The sequence below is a fragment of the Ruditapes philippinarum genome, unplaced genomic scaffold (assembly GCF_026571515.1).
Source record: "Ruditapes philippinarum isolate M1 unplaced genomic scaffold, ASM2657151v2 ctg51_1_1_1_1, whole genome shotgun sequence".
In the NCBI taxonomy this organism is placed as follows: Eukaryota; Metazoa; Mollusca; class Bivalvia; order Venerida; family Veneridae; genus Ruditapes; species Ruditapes philippinarum.
The window spans coordinates 26,149-46,574 of NW_026866950.1; the positions used below are offsets into that span (position 1 = coordinate 26,149).

At 34.0% G+C, this 20,426-nt stretch overlaps 1 long non-coding RNA gene across 1 annotated transcript in view; it reads right to left on the reverse strand.

The window, feature by feature from the left end:
- Positions 1–18,930, reverse strand: part of LOC132734305 (uncharacterized) — a 37,168-nt gene extending 18,238 nt beyond the window's left edge. The window contains exons 1-2 of the long non-coding RNA XR_009626293.1: positions 18,767–18,930; positions 1,190–1,246 (exon numbers count right to left, since the gene is read on the reverse strand). This is a non-coding gene — a long non-coding RNA (uncharacterized LOC132734305). The remainder of the gene's footprint in view (positions 1–1,189; positions 1,247–18,766) is intronic.
- Between the last annotated feature and the right edge of the window lie 1,496 nt (positions 18,931–20,426).

Consider the following 20,426-nt stretch of genomic DNA (forward strand, 5'->3'; position numbering starts at 1 on the left):
GACCTTTGACCTAGCCACATGGTTCTTGCCCACTACATGCCATCTCATGATGTTGAACATATGTGCCAGGTTATTTGACATACAACCAACTAGTGAGAGTTATGGTGTGGACAAGCTGTTTGAGATCATTTTTTTGCATTTGACCTCAAAGTATGAACTTCACCTTTGACCTAGCCACATGGTTCTTGCACACTACATGCCATCTCATGATGTTGAACATATGTGCTAGGTTATTTGACATACCACCAGCTAGTAATAGTTATGGTGTGGACAATCTGTTTGAGACCATTTTTTTTTGCATTTGACCTTAAAGTATGACCTTGACCTTTGACCTAGCCACACGGTTCTTGTGCATAACACGCAGTTTCATTATTGTGAAAATTTGTGTTAAGTTAATTGAAATTCTGCCTACTAATGACAGAGTTATGACCCTAACAAGTATTATCTGGACGGTAGTATGACCTTGACCTTTGACCTAGCCACTCAGTTCTTGTGTCTGACATGCCATCTCATGATGTTGAACATTTGTGCCAGGTAAATTGAAATTCCAACTACTAGTGATAGAGTTATGATGCGGACAAGCTGTTTGAGACCATTTTTTTTGCATTTGACCTTAAATTATGACCTTGACCTTTGATCTAGGATGGTTTTTGCTGTCTCATTATTGTAAACATTTGAGCTAAGTTATTTGAAAATCTGCCTACTAATCACAGAGGGATGCCCTGAACAAGCATTGTCCTGACGCATGCACTAACAGACGCATGTACATATACCAAACCGATATTGTGACAACTATGCCAAAGTCTCTGCTAACAAGCTCAACAAACAAATTGTACTGACTGAACAGCGAACAGTGCAGACCATGATGATACAAATGTGCCGGCTGATATTGACCTGTATTGGTTGTATCAATGTCAAGGTCATATTAAATTTCCAGCTTTACTGGAGGAGGAAGACCTCAGGTGCCCGTTAAATGTGTATTATTTCTGGTAGGATTGGGCATATGAGTAGAACCACTGACCAGCCAGTTTAGAATTGTCACCAGCAGGGTTAGTAAACAAGTAAAACCAACCAATTATTGGCCTACTAATAGAACAGCAAATAAAGGCAAATCTTTTTGAAGGTTCACAACCCCTCTACTGTTGATGTTTGTGTTAAGCGAAGTAAATTTTAAATTAATAAAGCTTACCACTCCTTGTTTTTTATGTGCCTACATCCTGTGAAAGTTATGAGTGGTTTTTATCACCTGAAATAGAAATAAAAACATTATAAAAATATTCATCATGTAAGTATTGTCCAATATTAATAAATATGTGAACTTATCAAAAGAACAAAATATGATCATGCAATTCATTTTTTCACAATCATCTGAAAACCATTTTTTTAGTAACAGTGACCCTAGAGGACCAATAACCAATCCTAAATGAGGTCTCCACATATTAAACTTGCTATATACCAAGTTAGTTTAATTTATACAATTCTAGTTATCATCTGGAAACATTAAAACTGACCAAAACACAAACAAACAGGCTATTTATTCCATTATGCTTTCAATATACACCCTAAACTCTGTTTGTGATTTTTTGTGAAAAAATCATAATACAACAAGAGCGCCACATGCAGTGTTAATGCTCATCTGTTACACAAACAATTTAAGAGTTAAAAATAAGGATTTTTTTAATTTATGCCCTTTAAAAAACCCTTATTCCTCTAAATTTATTATATAGACTTGTCCATCTATCAATATGGATAAAACAGTTCATCCTTTTTATAAAATAAAATTCAAAATATGTAATATTTATATAGCAATCAATGCAGACCATGATCAGATGGCACAGATGTTGTCTGCACAGGCATATGGCTAGAATCTGATGCAGCCAGTTAACTTTGGGTAAATTATTGTATACGAATTGCATCTCAAAACTTCAAAAACATATACCTTAAGACTTAGTTCAGTGTTTTGAATTCGAAAAATTCACATACATTTGAAGTGAAATGACATTTTTTCAGGAAATTCGATACTCATTAAAACCGAATTATTTCTCCGGTTTCACTCATAACAGGTGTCACTGCACAGGATTATAATGAGAAAAACAATTTGAGATGATTCTGGTTACATAATCCTATCTATTAATGTTTGAAATAAAGGAGAAAAATCCATTGTCACAGGAGTACAGGGGTATTTTTTATGAAACCATCATAATACACCAGTCTCTATGCACTTCCCTTTTCCTGGGCGACATAATGAATAAGTCATGAAAATTCTTTTGTGGGGCAGCAAAGTCAAAGAAAATGATGTGATCTTGTTAAAAGTGTTTTGTATGAAGTTTATTGGCAAGTATTATTAAAGCAGAATGCGTAGGTTAATGCTTTAAAAGTGGTGTTTGGTATTGGTAGTTTACCCTCCGAATCACGGCAGTAAGCCACATTGAATTCACCAGAGCACAGTTCAGGTACTTTACCCTCCGAATCACGGCAGTAAGCCACATTGAATTCACCAGAACACAGTTCAGGTACTTTACCCTCCGAATCACGTCAGTAAGCCACATTGAATTCACCAGAGCACAGTTCAGGTACTTAACCCTACGAATCACGGCAGTAAGCCGCATTGAATTCACCAGAGCACAGTTCAGGTACTTTACCCTCCGAATCATGGCAGTAAGCCACATTGAATTCACAAGAGCACAGTTCAGGTACTTTACCCTCCGAATCACGGCAGTAAGCAACATTGAATTCACCAGAGCTCAGTTCAGGTACTTTACCCTCCGAATCATGGCAGTAAGCCACATTGAATCCACCAGAGCACAGTTCAGGTACTTTACCCTCCGAATCATGGCAGTAAGCCACATTGAATTCACCAGAGCTCAGTTCAGGTACTTAACCCTCCGAATCATGGCAGTAAGCCACATTGAATCCACCAGAGCACAGTTCAGGTACTTTACCCTCCGAATCACGGCAGTAAGCCGCATTAAATTCACCAGAGCACAGTTCAGGTACTTAACCTACGAATCACGGCAGTAAGCCGCATTGAATTCACCAGAGCTCAGTTCAGGTACTTTACCCTCCGAATCATGGCAGTAAGCCACATTGAATCCACCAGAGCACAGTTCAGGTACTTTACCCTCCGAATCATGGCAGTAAGCCGCACTGAATTCACCAGAGCACAGTTCAGGTACTTTACCCTCCGAATCATGGCAGTAAGCCACATTGAATTCACCAGAGCTCAGTTCAGGTACTTTACCCTCCGAATCATGGCAGTAAGCCACATTGAATCCACCAGAGCACAGTTCAGGTACTTTACCCTCCGAATCACGGCAGTAAGCCGCATTAAATTCACCAGAGCACAGTTCAGGTACTTAACCCTACGAATCACGGCAGTAAGCGGCATTGAATTCACCAGAGCTCAGTTCAGGTACTTTACCCTCCGAATCATGGCAGTAAGCCACATTGAATCCACCAGAGCACAGTTCAGGTACTTTACCCTCCGAATCATAGCAGTAAGCCGCACTGAATTCACCAGAGCACAGTTCAGGTACTTTACCCTCCGAATCATGGCAGTAAGCCACATTGAATTCACCAGAGCACAGTTCAGGTACTTTACCCTCCGAATCATGGCAGTAAGCCACATTAAATTCACCAGAGCTCAGTTCAGGTACTTTACAGACAAATATATTAGTTTGACCATATTCTTTAGATCAAACAAACTTTATCAACTCTATGCACAGACATAGCAATACTGATGACCCTGACCTTCTGACCTGGCATTTCACCAAGTCTAAGGAGCATCCATCATGCCAGCTTTGACAAGAAGTCATTTACAGATTGATCGCTTTATAACAATAATGCCTTTTTTTGTAATAACAGTTAAGTAGAAACATTTGAACAAACTTGAATAGTCCAGGCAAAATTTGTCTGGCATATATTTGAAGAAACCTTTTTACACTAGTTGAAGAGCCTATCATAATGAATACAAAGATGAAATATTTAATCCTAACACTGCTGAATACATATAATGGACTGAGTTTTGCTTAGAATTTTGAGAATTCTGTAAGGACTTTAACCATTACCATGCTAAATGTCTTAAATGAATCCTTTAGCCTCTGGCTTTGAAGGTCAATCATCGAGGGCCCTTGTAAATAATACTTCTGGATGAGCAAAGCCGGCTGGTTAGCTCAATAGGTAGAGAATTGGACTGTGAATCAGCAACCTGTGTTCAATTTCCAGATAGTGCAGATCACTTTTGTTGTGATTGATCATGAATTCCTTTCTACGGTCATTTACAACCTCTGCCCTGGCAGGTACAGAAGTTATCAGTTCCTAGTGAAAATGAAGGCACTTTGTACTGGTAAACTGCTAGACAGTCTACCAAGGAACGATGCAGTGGCTGAACTGTGCTCTATTAAATTCAATGTGGCTTATTGCTGTGATCTGGAGTGAAAACTACCAACAACATCACTACCTTATCAGCAGTCCAACATGAGACAGACCAGATTCTATACAGTTCATTTACTAAATTTTTAGGTTTCAATCTTAAAATTGTTGAAAACAAAAACATTAATAATGAACAGTTCCAAATTGTCCAACAGTTGCCGCATTGGTCCAAAAAGTACATGGTTGAGTGAAAAGATCTCAACACAACAAATTTAAAGCACTAGGTCACCCCCTGCATATACAAGAAAGGGAGGGCACATATTTCTAGTATTGCAATATTAAGGCACAGGGAGAAACAGTAATGTTCTGACCGCATAAATCTCGCCAGCCCAGGTCGACAGCACAATGGGCAGACAGTCAAAGCAACTCAACTGATAACATTCAGCTAACTAATCATAGTAATTATCATTTTTGAGTTGTTTTTAACCTTTTCAGTTTACCCATAAAATGCTTTAGGAGACATAAAGAAATGAAAAACAGAGTCAGTCAAATGTATAATGCACCTGAATGGAAAACCGGTGGCGTTATTAATGTTTGAACACACCAAATATTTCTATTTCACATTAACCAAAAGAAAAAACCAACCTGATTTCTGTAAATTTGTTTTTTGCCTTTTTTTCTAATTTAAAATGTTTACAATGAATATCTGCCAAAAAGAGAAAATTATTTTTAGGTTTTAAGTAGCCACAATTTAAATTTCTTAAAGTTTTCAATGACAAAAAGTGTTGGTTTATATAAATGAAATCTAAATATACTTGATTAACTGTAGGTGTTAGTGGAAATAGTTCAACAGTAAATTGTAATAAACGTCCCGGAACAGTGAGGGCATTGACTTCTGAACTTATCGAAGTCTAAGTAAAGGCTCGGCCCTTTGGGTCAGTCACTTGTTCAAATCCTGCACTGTAAATTGGATATACTTTCACTTGGATAAAACCACAGCATCTAATCAGCAGTAATCGGGATGGAAAGAATGTAAAAACTTGGCTAAACTCTCAACTATCCCGGGTATATATCCCTGGGGTAGGGAAAAGGGTCAAGGGTTTCAATTCAGGGGAGGGGTGGACTGGTGGTTAAGGTGTCTGCCTCTCAATCCAGGGATCATGGGTTCAAGCCCTACTTGGGTCACAACCATTTTACTTTATATGACACCAGTACAGGATAATTCAGCCCAAACAAGCACATCATTTTGTGCAACCTAACCACACTTTACAGAGTCCTGAGTCCTATAAATACTCATTGAAATAACAATTGGTAGTTCCAATGTCAAAGCAAGAATATTCCATTTAACATGTTTAAAGGATAAAACCTGAATTAGTTCATCCATAATGAGTTACATCTAAAGATCTTGGATCTATGAATTTTAAAATATGGTGGCAAGCACTAAGGATGACACTATGGTTGAAGATAATAACTCAGTGTATATATTAATTTCAATAAATGAATTCTTTTAATCTATGTAGGTTAAAATACCATTACTCACAGAAAAGTAAATTAGTACTGGTTATGCATTCAGAATCCCTTCCTAAGCAGTTGAATTGTAGAATTTAATAATTTATGTCCATCATCAGTTCATCACTCAAAATTAAGTTTTATTTCTATGATCATAGTATGTAAAAAGGAAATGTAAGAGAAATATGTTTATATACACTCTGTGGAGCAGAATTTTTTTTCACAACATTGGGCCATTGTCAAATCATTAAGAAGTTCTCACCTCATAAAGAAAAGTCAATGTTTCTACTAAAGAGGGCAATATACAAAGATGACAATACATGTACTACTTGTTTTGGGAACCACATTTCTTTCTTGAGATCTTGCTAAAACATAGGAAAGTGCATCTACTTCTAGTTTAACCAAAATAAAAGTGCAAATTGTATCAAAATATTTTGATTACCGTCATGATATTTAAATAATGTGGAGAATTTTACAAAAAAACCTGAATTCATTATTTTAATAGCTTCGTTAAAATATGCGAAATCTCCTTCTATCAAAGCACTGTATCTTTTTTATCGAGAAAAGTCATCTCCGGTTGAACGGAATCTATTATTGTCATTTACGACTTACTTTATTATACCCATAAAACCTATATTGTTAGAAATTTCATCATTTATTAAGAAATCGTTTTCATATATTACAATAGCGAGGACGTAAATAATTGGCATCAAAAATACATATAATATTAAAACATATCGAAGGAAGGCCATGAATCAATCTAATTTTCAACGTAAAATTCTTCCCTTTCGCAATATATTACACCTTTTTTGTGTACATATATTTACACCATTCATCATCATCCTACAACAATATCCCCTAAAAATATCAAATCTGCCACCGAGCAGGAAAACTTTTTCAAATTAAAATGAGACCATACAATAATTCTTGGTTGAATCAATTTAAGGCTTGCTATTTCCTTGTAGTTTTCAAATTCTAAGAATGTAATATCAAACTGGTGACAACAAAATATATATGAGCCGCGTCACGACAAAACCAACAGAGTGGGTTTGCGACCAGCATGGATCCAGACCAGTCTGCGCAGCTGTGCAGTCTGATCAGGATCCATGCTGTTCACTGTCAGTTTCTCCACTTGTAATAGAGTTGGTAAGTGAACAGCATGGATCCTGATCAGACTACACGGATGCGCAGGCTGGTCTGGATCCATGCTGGTCGCAAACCCATTATGTTGGGCTTGTCGTGTTGTGGCTCATATACATGTAAACTATGTTTGAATGTTGACTGAGTCTCACAAAGACAAGAGAACCGCATGCAGTTTTAACGCTCACCTGATAAAAATTTTAAGATAAAAAGGGGCATTAAATCAAAATTATTCCTTTCAGAATTATGCCCCTTGTCTCAACTTTTGCACCTTGTTATGATAAGCAAGTATTCCAAGTTTCATGTTGATAACTTTTAAAATGTTCTAATAATTGGAAACATTAATGTTTTAGCATGACAACAACGATGATGATGATGCCACAGCGGATATAATGACTCGACTTGTTCTTAGAAACAGATGAGCTGAAAATTAAGTTTGCTATATTTTTTTTCGATACTATCTATTACGGCAATGACTTTAATTCAAACTTTAAGCCATTGCAGTGCTAAACACATTAAAATCAACATGACCAATTTTTCAATCTGGGCAAAACCAGAAATTTTCAAATATTGCCATTATAAGGCTACGGATAAACATGATGCAGGGCTGCTGATTATTTCAAGACCAAATTATATAAAATATATACATGTTACAACACTGAGAATCATATAATAGATATACTCCAGAATTAAAAATATTTTGGGTTTTTCCCAGCTATTTCGGAGGTACAAACAAACTTTTAAAGTTACAGCTTCGAAAAAAGGGCAACAGGTTGATAAACTTTTGTGAACAGTAGTGCTCCATGAAGTTATAATGGAAAGTCGGTAAAAGTTTGTTTGTACCAGAGGATTAGGTTGGAATAACCCACATTTGTCAAATTCCGGATAACAACTATTGGAATATTATTTAAAGCTGTCACCTAACATCAGGAGTGTAGCACAATAGCATAATTATCAATTAACATTATTTGAGGTTAAAAAAATGTTTCATACATTTATTTTCAGTTGATATGTGCATTATTAACACTTTATTATTCAAGAAACTATGTAAAAGTCATACATTTATGTTTTCATTTCATATGTTTCTGAAAAACCAACATTGTATGTTTTTAGTTCATTTGCACTTGAACAATTAGAATCATCAATCAATTCAGATCGCTAAGTCTTAGCTGGAAATACACAGTTACTAGCTACTTTAGAAAAAATATCACATGGTTTAATTTTATCAATGAACAAGAAAAACCATGGAGAAAATGCAGCTATTTGGACCAATCCTTTCTCTTTGATTTTAGTCATACAAAGAGAAGTTTATAAATAGTTTAACTGTGTTACATTATAAATGGAGCTTTTTGAAGTCAGTAACAAAATGCACAGCCTTTATCATGAGCTTAATTCTGAAAAAGTGCAATGGACTTGCCAATCTTTGAATTTGGAAGAGTTCAAAAATAGTTTTTGGGGATCTTGAAACTGAAATGATAACTGAGCCACCTACAGTATAATTATATAGAGCCTGGTCATCGGACTGCACTGGCTGTATACTGATGCGTAGCTTTGTTTTCAGGTTAACATTCCATCTTCCTTAACTGGCTGAATTTTTTAAATGGATCCACCCTGCTTTGAATTTGGCACAGTCCATTCCAAATTTAAGGGATTTCAATACCAAAATGTATAAATTAAGCTATCAATAGTATAAAATCAGGTATACGCAGGCTGGCCTGGCTCTATACTGTGGTGGTAGAGTCATATCACTTTCAGTTTCAATATGCGACTCACTTTCTACTGAAATGATAATAAAATACTAGTATATCTACATACCAGTTTATAATATAAATATCCGTTTAAGTTGTTTCTTTGTCTCAAATTAGCTCACTTTATGGTGCCTGAATGATTTATTTTACCTGGACAAATATCTTAAAAGTACTCGTCCATCGTCAATAAAATCAAAACCATTAATCATTTTTCAAGATAAGTACTGTCTGACTTGCTAACAGTGCAGACCATGATCAGACGTCACTGATGTGCTTGCCATTCTTCAGTCTGCACTGGTCACATGCACTAATTCAGTTGCCACCAGCAGGTTAAGGGTTAGATATCCCAGACTGTCAATCATGAATTACAACGTTGATCACATGTATACAAAAACATTTTTATATATATGTATATTTTTTATAAACTTTTCAACTATATCCCTTGCAAACTGTGTGATTAGATATAGGTATAACAGACTGTATATTTCATGATATCACCACCTCAGTGCAGTTAAGGGTTAACCCCTATTTAATTTTATAAGGAGTTATTCTATTTCTGCAATAAGTTGACAATATTGTATATGAAACAGAAAATACAGCAATATTAGACCTATATTACACCTGTGGCAGTGAGTAAATCGCCACCTAGTTGACTGGTATCAATGTGTATTAGTCGCAGAAAAAAATATCATCAAGAAAAAAATATTATCCTCATAAATCATCATTGAAAAAATTTAAAAAATAATGAATGAAAATATTTTAATAACGAAAGACTCAATTATTTTCATTCTATAAATATTTGTGTCATAAATTATGCAAATTAGACGTAAACAGTAAATCTGCTACCAAAAGACTGACAGAGGCAGCCATTTTGTATTTTTGGCAGCTAATACCAAAATGGTGGAAAGGTTTCAAAATTCACAACACAAAGGTGTACAGTTACATGTGTACTTTACCTGGAGCTTAAGAATCTTTTGAATTTCTACACAATTATATATCCACAACTTAATTATTCCAATGTTATGAAAGAATTTCCACTATCAACAGGAAGTATAACTAATAATGAATACACCTTAGATTTTGTCATTGAGTTCTGTAGAAGATACTATTACCCTGTGTAGGTAAACTGGAGTTGGTTTTCTACACTGAAGGATTTTTTTTTTCCGTCTGCTGTAACGTATATACCTTGTGAGAAGTCAAATACAAAAAGGCGAATTGTATAAGTAAACCGTGGAAGAATATCAGTTTACACAAACGAGAGAAAAAGTCGCTGACTAATAATGCAATAAAATTTGAGACAATAACGACAAAGTAATTTTCCTATAGTCAGTATGAAAAAAAAAAAATGGATAATATGTTTCTTCTCTGTAAATATATTTTGCCATTTATGATATATTTTATATTTAATATGAGAAAAGACATCTTGGAAATTAAGACTAAAAATACTAACAAAAGGTAATTGTTCTTATCATTTTGGAAATATTTAAAGTTAACACAGCAATCTAGCATTTAAACATTGTTTCAAGATATTTGTTTTGTTTTAAACTTGAGTTTAAATTGAATTGAATTAAAAAAATATTTCATACATTATGCATGATATCTTGTTATAATTAGAAGTATGCCAACAAAAAGGCTTTAAACACATCAATAAATTTCCATCAGTAATAACTGTTAAAGTTACACTTTGCTCTTATATTCCATACATTCATTACCAATATAATTTTTTTTTATTAATTTGCACCACTGAATCTTTCCTCTCCTTATAAAAGCAAACAAATAATTCAAACTGTGTTTGAAGAAAAAATATGCATATCAAAACTGTTTTAAATACTTTAAAGATGACATTTATAATCATTTTTTGAGTCATAACATATAATTTATGCAATTTTCAGCCTATACCTAAAAATCGTATACTTTTAACAATTTCAAAACTAACCGAATAACAGCCATTTCAAAAGCCCTAATCACTTTGATGTTTTACGGACTTGTTTTTTTTTTTCCGAAAAGCAAAACACATCCATTCATCAATGTTATCAGATATAGCTAAACAAGGTTAAATAGCTCAATATTAAATCATTTTCAATGACATTGGCATCCCTTTATTAATATACTACTCAATTTTCTACAAGTCCCAGAGAGCAACGATTACCCTGTTGTTTTGTTACACTGAAGCGATTTCACCCGATGCAACGTTGCTCACCTAACAGCTACAGCCCTGAAAGATGATGCTGCTGAAAATGAACACAACAGGTATATACAGCTTTCATGTGCTCTCACATATCAAAGCTAGGCAACATGAGTACTGAAACAGAGCTCACTTAACATGTTACTATAAATAGCTCCTGCACACAGTGCCAAAATATGACATGCAATGCAATATGCCAACTCCGATTACAAACCTTAACACAATAATGGGCAAGTCAATATTGGCGATTTACCTAGATAATTTGTAACGGCAGCACCTGTGACTCTATACCAGATGGAATTTCTTACATATCGCACAGTAAAAGCCACCAGACGCACCTTTCACACTTAAAAAATTGAAAAAAAAATTCAAGGGCATTTACAACAGTGCTATCAGGTAGATGATTAAAGTGGATTGGTCTTCAACCAAAAGTTTAATAAAAAATGTATCATTTCGATTTTCTAATAAAATATTTCTTGGAAAGAAATGTTGATAAAGTTTTAAGTGATTTAGTATGAATATTTCGTAGGTGAATAATAATATTTTATTATCTGCTTTTAAATTATAAATATATGTAATGAGGGATCATGTATCTTACACTTGCCAACAACATCAATATATAATTATTTAGTGTTTTGTTGATATGTCTGATATTAAAAATTTCTTACATACATGACTTGTACTTTTTGTTGTATTACAGACCTACCATTATAGACCAATTCACTTTAAGATAAAGTTTTAGATAAAATATTATCAAATTGTATAAATACAGCATTTTTTACTATTTATAGATAAAAATAGGTGCCATGTGACCAGGATTAAATAACCAAAGTTGCTTTACTTTAAACAAAAATAATGTAACAACAACATGTGGCCTGGATATCAACTTTTATCTATTTATCTATAAATTTGTTTTTCTTTTTTGGTAATATGAAAAGTTAAACTTAATAAAATGCCAGTGATGTGTAATTTAAAAGTTCAGAACTATTTAAATTTTAACTTATCTTTCATAAATATGACCAATTTGAGCAAAGGTTAGGAAGAAAATCAGTGTAAAAAAGAGATTTTTTTGTCCTCAGTAAATAATAATACTTCTCAATAAGCCAACTTTATTATGGGTCTTTTTATACATTTATGCAAAATTCAGATTTCCTGGTATAATGTAAATAATTAAAAAAAGTCACATTTTGTTTGGGTTGCCGCATTTATGTTAAATTATTTAGATGTGCGTTTAACATATTTTGATCTGCATAATTCATTTAGAAAACCTGGCAATTTAAACGCCATCTTTATTACGATAAAATCTAAAGCATTAAAATGACTGTCGCCTTTATACCCATACCCGTTTCCTGTTCATGAAAATATCCCCATGCGACTTTGTACAATAGCCTTACAATTTTTGTCAATTAAACGCAAATTAAATCGCGGGTAGCTATAACAAGGTCTAATCCGCACACAAGCTTCATTGTGTCAATACGAAGTATATATTTTTTCACAGCCTGTTACAATCAAGACATTCAATATATTGCTTTACATTCTTAAATGAAGTCATCGAGAGAAGAAATTAAAAGCCTAATCTATTTTTAGAAGATCGAAAAAATTTTGCAAGGCGACTCTTCCATATTGTAAAATATGATATCTGTTATAATTAACAGTCATCCTTATAATTCAGTGTTGCAAATGAAAACTGAATTTGACAAATGCAGAACTATCTATTACATTTCTCTTCTTTTTTTCTTATAATTATACTGTATAGAATAATAAAAGCTCTTTACTTATTAACTGAATTTGTAACATTATCAGTGTTATATTTTTCAATTTCTGCATAATGGTCATCTAAAAACATAGTTATAAACTATATCATCCAGCTTACATTCACATTATTCAGTCATTCTTAAAATCAAAATTTAATCTATAATTAGTCAAAATCTGGTCAAAATAATATCTTGCATCACAATTGAAGGCATATGGTTACAGTGTTTTAACTACAATTCCAGGGGTGGAAAGTACATAAAGCCCAGTGAGAAGAACATAACAATCTTTTAGATGAGACTTTGAACTATTTGAATGCTACAGCCAATATTTACACCAGAATAAAATCAAGCCAACATGCACATCCCTACAATCAATCCTGATTTTTTTAGGCTACTCAATTTTAAGTCTTTGAAGCTGAAATCCCTATAAATACTTATGGACTGTTCCAAATTCAAAGCAGGGCAAGCCCATTACATAAGTTCAGCAGATGTAGATTGTGTACATTCAGAATGATGGTAAATTCCAACTAAATGTGTCTCCAAACTACCAAGTTGGACGTCACGCGTGCCACTTTGGTGTTTTAACAAAATGACCGCATTAACACAGAAGAAAGCGAACGCACAAGAAGTGAAAAAAAACCAGACTCATTTCTACGCACAAGAAGTGAAAAAAAAAACAGGCTCATTTCTCAAGCTATATCCCTTGTAATGACCATGCAACTCCAACCCCTTCCCTCCTTCACGACTCCCGCCCTCCCCAACTACAACTGATTGATGCATATACGTATGTGTCACCAGTAGCGACTATTTTCAATTAACCTTAGTAAGAAATTAATAATTACTTCAAAAATTAAATCCGCTCCGTAACTGAACTATAAATGTCTTAAATTCCTTGCGAAGAAAATAAATTAAGAAAGTATTTATTCACCTCACTTCACTTTTTTATAAACCATTTAATAATGTAAACATTTATTTATTCCCTCCACAAAAAAGTTATGGATTAATCCTTGCCTGGCTTTCGTTTATTTTGATGTGATTTGTTGAAAATAATCATTATATTATAAAAGATCATGTACCGTTTAATTTTCTCGTGAGTGACACTTCATATTATATGGTAATTCCCGATAAATAAATACGGAGTTGAATGAACACAAAAACTTTCTTTCTACTCAGTCTCGAGCAAGGAAAGTCTAATTGGCGATAGTTTTGTTTGAGAAATAATACAATTCATCGTCAAAGCCATCAAAGTGTGCTAAAATATGGTACAAAAAAGTTATTTAAAAAACGTTCGCATGAAATTAATTTCACCATGTTAAGTTCAATGGAAGACAAAATTTACAATAAGATGTACACAATATGTTATTTTGTCATTTCAGATTTTCAAAGCGCATCTGTGCTGTGACTTGCCGAAGACAAATATATATAACACAGGTGTGATGTCAAAGGTCAGACAGCTTGGGAGAAGGCAAACAAAGTCAAAACAAAGTCTTCTCAAAACCAATATCAATTTTTTTACCTCCTTGGAGTCAATAAGTTAACTTGAGGTTTTCAACAACTTTTTTCAAAGAAATGTAAATCTACAGTCTGGAAAAGAGACTTTTGATCATGGTCAATATCAAGTAAAAGGATGCACTTAAATATCTAGGTAAACTTGCTTAAATGTTGTTGTTGCTCACAGATATCAAGGTAAAGTTGCAAACATATATCAAGGTTAAGTTGGTTAAAGATATCATGGTTAAGTTGGTCAAAGATATCAAAGTAAAGTTGGTCAAAGATATAAAGGTCAAGTTGCTCACAAATGTCAAGGTAATGTTGCTTACATTCAAATAAAAGTTGCTCACAAATTTCATGGTTAAATTTCTAACAAACATCAAAGTCACATTGCCAAGTGATATCAAAGTAAAGTTTGTCACATATACCAAGGAATTGTTGCTTACAGATATCAAGGTAAAGTTTAAGTTGATCAAAGATACCAAGGTTAAGTTGCTAACAGATAACAAGGTAAAGTTGCTCACAGATATCAAGGTAAAGTTTAAGTTGATCAAAGATACCAAGGTAAAGTTGCTAACAGATAACAAGGTAATGTTGTTCATAGATATCAAGGTAAAGTTTAAGTTGATCAAAGATACCAAGGTAAAGTTGCTAACAGATAACAAGGTAAAGTTGCTCACAGATATCAAGGTAAAGTTGGTCACAGGTACCAAGGTAATGTTGCTAACAGATAACAAGGTAAAGTTGCTAACAGATATTAAGGTAAAGTTGGTGAAAGACAACAAGGTAATGGTGCTCACAGATATCAAGGTAAAGTTGATCACAAATATCAAAGTAAAGTTGCTCACAGATATCAAGGTAATATTGCTCACAGGTATCAAGGTAAAGTTGCTCACATTTATCAAGGTAAAGTTGCTAACAGATAACGAGGTAAAGTTGTGAACAGATATCAAGGTAATGTTGTTCACAGATAACAAGGTAAAGTTGCTCACAGATTTCAAGGTAAACTTGTGAACAGATATCAAGGTAATGTTGCTCACAGATATCAAGGTAAAGTTGCTCACAGATATCAAGGTAAAGTTGCTCACAGATAACAAGGTAAAGTTGCTCACAGATAACAAGGTAAAGTTGCTCACAGATATCAAGGTAAAGTTGCTCACATATATCAAGGTAAAGGTGCTCACAGATACAAAAGTAAAGCTGCCAATAGATATCATGCAAAAGTTACTAACAGATATCAAGGTAAAATTGTTCACAGATATCAAGGTAAAGTTGGTCTAAGATACCAAGGTAAAATTTCTCACAGATACAAAAGTAAAGTTGCTATCAGATATCAAGGTAAAGTTGCTCACATATTTCAAGGTAAAATGCACACAAATATGAAGGAAAAAATATCCAGTGATATCAAGGTTAAGTTGCTTACAGATATCAAGGTAACATTCCACAAATCACAATTACATTTTTGCATTACGGTTCATTACCTAACACCGCCTCTGTGGTCGAGGGGTTAGAGTCGATGACTTCTAATCCAGTTACCTCTCTGGCGTGGGTTCGATCCCCGGGAGATGCTTTGGTAGTTTAGCACAGAGGAAGGTAGTCAAGTACTGGTGTAACTCTCCAGGAATGATGGTTAGGAAACTACCCTGTTGGGATAAGGCGTAAAATGAAACAAACAAACAAAAATAACAAAACCCAACACCTCAGTTTGATTTTCCCACTCGCAATAAGTTTAAAAGACAACTTTCACCATTGCTTAAATAAGATACTGGAATACTGATTTTAATGCTTCTAGAAATACTGTACTTCAAAAAAACAACAACAATACATTAGATAATATTTACACTTAATTGATTTCTCAATGGTCTTGATAAAGCACAGTCATTTGAGCACTATGACTATTTATTTGTCAATACCACTATTATAGAACTACAATGTAGGCAGACATGTATATCCATTTATTTTCAGTCTGGCCAGTTTCTAGCCTTTTAAGAATTAAGTTCTTAAAATCTTAAAGTCTCTTGCATTAACATTGGAAATATTCTAAAAATACAACAAATCCATTTCATAAATTAAGCGAGGTAAAAGTCTAACATCATTAGCCAACCATTAAACCTGTAAGTTCCTTTTAAAATAACAATTAAGATATTGGTAAATCTATTGATAAAATTAAACAAGAAGGCAAGTTGTAAAAGGTAACCTGATATCTTATATTCCGTAGAAGACATAATTTTCTCTAGTTCAAGAGATGTAACAGTTATCCTAGAATGACAATGTAAATTTATATATCAGTGACATTGTCGTAAGATGACATTGCTATTTCTATGAATTTGCAGCAACAATACAAGTGCTTGTTATAAATTAGGTCACTTTTGGTCATCAATATCTAAGGAATGCTAAAGCCTTCGGTCTTAAAATTTGGTGTGGAGGTTGGTCATGACTAGTAGAATGGACTCTATTGATTTTGTGGTGAATTATTCCATGGTCAAAATTCCCACAACCTTAACTGCTTAATTCTTGTTTGGAGAATGCATTAGCTAAGCTTGTTTTACTTAGAAGGGTTTTGCCTATGGCCAGTAGAAGTCCCTATTGACTGAGGTCATTAGGTCACAGTGATACTATGAGTGAATTCACAATTCCTAGATCCTTTTATTTTAATTTTGTATAAAATCACAAACAAAAAAAGTTTCTGACTATCTAAGACTTCTGCAAAGGACAGAGGAAAGGACAGTTACTTATCAGTGACATCTACCTTGATTATTGTAACTGCAAACTCTGACAACTTTATTAAGGAATCAGCTCAGTGGTCTAGAACATTGTGTATAAAAACATAGGGTTTGCCTAAAGATCACTGGGTTTTTTTCAGGATTTTTTTATATGCAAATCTTCAGATCTTTTGTGTTTCAAACAGTCGTCTATTTCACAAGTATTTCATATTTTCTCTTATTGTTCTTGATTTTCTTTCAATGTTTAAGCATTAGAAACTTAAAAACTTATGTTCTTTAGCAATATAATTTTAATAAATTTTCACGCCAGAACATCATTTTATTATAATTAATATTTATCGCATTTTCTGTGAGTCTTTCGATGCTTATCACGAAATGATTTATAAAACAATTTGTGCTGACTGCTGTAGTTCTGGTTGCCGCATACTGTGAACTTTGCAAGTTTAACATGTCCAGTACTGTACTAATTTAAATATACGGTAATTAAATCTAATTCAAATATTTTTTAGTTTCATTTCATACAGATTTAGTTTCATATCCCTAAAATTGTTCATCAAATAAAATCTAACAATGACTGTACTTAGATTTGAAAAAAACTGCATAAGTCATTTGTAATAAAGCCTCCCAATAATGTCAAGTTTTCTTATACAATTCTAAATGAAACCATCCTATATGTATCAACGATAATTGTTGCATAGAAATTAACCTCTGGCCTGTAACCTACAGACCTAATGAAAGCATAGACACTTGGAGTGTAGACTCTACCCTTCTCCGCCCCTGAATATAAAAAACTAAAAGTTTTATTTATTACAAGAATTAGTTTTAAATTTTTGCTTATATTAGTATGAGACGGTTAAGTGTCTAACACGTGAACAAGTTTGAATAGAATTTTGTAATGTTTTTAAAAAAGTCAATTTTTTACCAACGCTTCAATTTCCTGAAGATACCAAGCTTCGAAATGCAAACACAACTGACCTACATATATTTCAAATATTTATGTTATTGCATGCGATTTATTTCTGGTGTAAATCAGTTGATGCATGTATTCTTTTAATAAATAAATGCATGTTATTATCCGATTGTACCTTTCTTCCAAGCTTTGCACATTTAATTTACATTTATGTAATTTACATACCGTGTCACATGCTTTTTTTACGAATTCATGACGACTGGAATGTTTCCCATAAATTACAGCGGAAAAATCGCTGGGAAAAAGAAATTCAATCGCAACTACTCAGCCCTTTCCGTCAGTCTTCATGATTTGGTTTCTGTACTGATTGGGGGAAGTAGCCGCTGCAGGGATTTTGGTTCTCGGCATAAATGAAAGCGCAAAACATCGCCGAAACTCATTCCAGTCATCTCACATCAAAGGAAAGCATACGTTGTTATCTTTATGAAATTATGATATTTTAGGGACTTTTTTAAATGTTGTTAAAATAGCCGAAAACAAGTTTTATGTTCAAGACATGTGACCAGGTCGAAATAATATGCAAAAATATTTTGACGTACGGTTTGCACAATCAAAATAGACATGGTGTATACAAGTGCGGATCCAGAAGGGGACCCGCGCACATAACCCCAATTGTCTGTGAATGAAAGGGAAGAGATGAGCATTTTAAAGAACAATATTGGCAATATCCACAATTCATCAATGCAATTTACACCAAATTTCATAGAATTCCATAATGATTGTATGCATTTTTTATTTAAGCCGATGTCATAGATATATTCTAATTTTTTGTCAACAGTATACTATCAGTGAGTACGAAACGACTGCAGTACGAATTGGTGTTTCTAGTTTCTTGTTACTTTCAAAACGTGTCAACTCGTAAATAACAAATTTACCTTTCTTGTAAATAAATAAAAAACGATTGGCATGGAAATGAAGCCTTCAAACATTCACACACGCTTCCAACCCGCAGCAATTTCGACTTGAATATTTCCCGTTTTCTGTCGCTGTAGAAGTAAACATAGGAAGAGTAGCAAGGGGAGGTAATAGTGAGGCCCGACTGCATGGACTATACTGAGGTGCTTTTGTGGTCTTTTTTTCCATAAATTAAAAGACAGACTTTGTCGAGATACGTTTACTTTCTGAAGGCGTTTATCCAAACAATATAGTTTTTACATTTTTTTGACAGAATAGTGTTTTAAACTTTTTACTTGTCATATTTTATCATTGCTTTCAATTTAGGGAGGTTATCATCTCGATTTATTCAGGGAATATACATATTAACACATACAATAGAATCACATATATCAACTTGCATATATATGAAAAAAACACATACACAAAAATGCATCAAAATAATTATAAAATTAACTAATTAGTATGTTTTATGTTACCCTAGGATAGCCCATTAAGTTGTGTTTTTTCACCAAAGTGCTGAAAGGTCTGCAATGGACAGGAATGCTGAAATGGCATAATACAACACTAATCTCAACAAAAAATAATGTTGTTAAATATCAACTTCACGTGTAATGTCTTGTGCATATCTATCTACCTACCTTCCTACCTACCTATCCTCTTCATGCCAGGTGGCACATAAGGCTGAACTTGATAAATTATTCGGTTTGTGTCTGGTTTGTAGTTTCCGTAGCTAAAGTTGTTTTTACAGGCACCACGCCTAACCTTCGCACGGTTAAGCCGGGTTTTCTTTCAGGGCTGTCCTTCCCTTAGACGGATGTAGTTTACACAACGGTGAGGTCCATCTCCCCAGATTTTCTGTTTGGATTTTCTTCCATAGCTTTTGACTTTCCCAAGTCACCCACACAGCAAGTGAGGCTATTTGACCCATAGTTGAGGTAAGGATGATGAATGCTAGGGCATATACACACGCCGGGGGCCTACCCACTGCATCTCTGGGGCCCTTTCTGCTCCGAGATCTACTTCAATTTAGCCTGAGACACTAAGCCTCAGTTACCTTGTATTTCCACGAGGAGGCATTGAAGGAGTCTTGGTAGTGTAGAGACTATGTACTGGCAGGAAAGATTTACGCATTCGACTCTCCCTTTCACCTACAAGTAGACTAGCCAGCGACAACAAAGATCTAGACACGTTCGATCCTTGCAGTACTAGACGCATATCACTACCCTGTGGTGTAACCATCACCAACACACTTGTGCACATCTACGTTAATATAATTGGAATTTCGCACATGTATAATAAATTTAATATATTAAACATTTGCATTTTTGCTTTCCTTACAAGACATTTGCATTTTCTATCGATTATTTACACTAACTTCTGACCATTATAAATTTTCTTTCCTTCCTGTGACTCTATAGATACAAATCGTATAAAAACATTCAATCAGGGGTCCGATATGAGTCAAGTAAAGACATCTACTTTTTTCTAATTCTGTACGGCCAAAAGTAAAGTATCTCGGGCGATTGACGTCATCACAATTGTTAAAAAAAACTCCTAAGAGAGCTTATGCACAATTTCAAAGATGATAAAAACATTATGGTGCCTAGGGTTTCTATAGTCGCGTCCACAGATTTCGTT